The 1,979-nt window shown below is 40.5% G+C and overlaps 1 protein-coding gene across 1 annotated transcript in view; it reads right to left on the minus strand.

The window, feature by feature from the left end:
- The window catches only part of LOC103210334 (cystatin-13-like), a 22,728-nt gene that overhangs the window by 6,609 nt on the left and 14,140 nt on the right, over positions 1-1,979 (minus strand). The gene's annotated exons all lie outside the window — the stretch shown is intronic.

The raw sequence follows: 1,979 nt of genomic DNA on the forward strand, positions 1-1,979 counted from the left end.
CTTCCTTCCAAGGAGTGGCTGGTGGGTTTGAACCACCAGCCTTCTGGTTAGCAGTCAAGTGCCTTAGGCACTACACTACCTCCCATATTTTAGCATGCATCAGAATCAGAATCACCTTGCATTCTTGTTAAAGCATAGGCCCCCAGGGTCCTACATTGGCTACCCTTTCTCAGTATGTCTGGGTGGAGATGAATATGCATTTCTAACAAGCTCTTAGGCTATGCAGCTACTGCTGCTTTCAGGACCCATTCTGAGAAGTATTGGCTTAAGGCAGAAAGATCTTTCTGTGCTTGGTTCTCTTGAACACAATATTCTCTTTTATAGCTTTGTATTCAAACACTATCCTTAGTCAATTTTCAGTTAGTTTTTTATTGTTTCAAGAGGAGAATCACTAAGTATTTCTCTTATTACAAAAAGAGGAAAGACAAAGGTAACAAAGTGAACCTCCACACAAAACATCCTTTAGTCCCCAAATCATTCAAAATTTTAGAAATATATTGTAAAATAGGGAGCTCTGGTAGCATAGTGGCTAAGACACTTGCCTGCTAACCAGACGGCTGGCGGTTCAAACCCACCAACCACTCCTTGGAAGGAAGGTTGGGCAATCCTACTTCCGTAGTGATACTGCCTCGGAAACTCAAGGAGGGGTCGCTATGAGTCGGGTTTGACTTGATGGCATTTGACTTGATAACAACATAACAACAACATTGTAAAATATAACAAAAAAAAAAAAAAACACTTTAAATCAAAGATGGCATTCCAGAAAAACCAAACCAAACTCACTGCCATCAAGTCAATTCCAACTCATAGCAACCCCCTTTTGGTTTCTGAGGTGGTAAATTTTTATGGAAGTAGATAGCCCCATCTTCCTTCAGCAGAGTGGCTGATGGATTTGAACCACCAAACTTCTGGTTAGCAGTCAAATGCCTTAGGCACCACACCACCAGAACTTCTTTAGAATTGAAGTAAGTGACTCCATTTTGTAACTCTATTTTTGTAATGTCCAGCTATGGCTGGCAATATCTTGCTAAAACTCATTTTTATGTAGCTGAAGTAACCATTTCATCCTGCCCCCACTCCCATTGAGTTAGGGAGTGCTCCTATTGTCTTTTTCTTCTCTCCCCTCCTAGGCACATAAAGCAGCTAAATCACCCTTCAATGGACGCCTGTGCTAGAGCACATGTACTCTGGGGTGACCTGTGCTAGAGCATGTACTCTAAGGTGGTTATCCAAACTAACTCCCCTCATCCCTTGATGAATGCCTGTGCTAAAGCACGTACACTAAGTCCTTGAAACTGCTGCTTCTGCTTCTGTATTATCGCTTGCTTGCCTGCTTTATAAAGCCTACTTAAAATCGGCCCGTTACTGCAGCATAGGCACGCGCTTCAGCTCCCTACAGTTGGCGAGCCTAAATAAATCTCTTTTACCCAAAAGTGGACATTATAGTGGCTATTATTTTAAATTGAACACATAACAGGATGTCATTCCAAAAAAACCAAACCAAACTCACTGCCATTGAGTCAGTTCCAACTAATAGCGACCCCTCTTTGGTTTTCCGAGGCAGAATCTCTATGGAAGTAGATTATCATTAGGAGTCAATAAATTATGAGATAGAAGAGAATTGAAACCAAATGGATTCTATAGAACAGAGAAATGAACAGAGAAGAGCGCATCCTACAATGCATGTGGAATAAATCTTATACTTCAAGGTCAACATTATCAAATTTAAAGAGCAGGAGAGGATCAAACTCTCTTCATGGTATTTGATTTTAAAATAATGGTGGTTGTCCTCAAAATAGAGCAAGAAAACAATTCCCCCAAAAACCTATATTTTCCTGGGAACATAATGGTTTGCTTCTGAGAGTCTGAGAAATATAAGCTTGTAGCTTAACACCTAATCAACAACAGACACTGAGGAGAGAAAAAGCCATCCCTAGAACTGAAATCTGATTAGAGTATATCACTTCTCACAAAAATCA

This window comes from Orycteropus afer, unplaced genomic scaffold, assembly GCF_000298275.1.
Source record: "Orycteropus afer afer isolate SDZICR_OR568_19922 unplaced genomic scaffold, OryAfe1.0 scaffold00594, whole genome shotgun sequence".
Lineage (NCBI taxonomy): Eukaryota > Metazoa > Chordata > Mammalia > Tubulidentata > Orycteropodidae > Orycteropus > Orycteropus afer.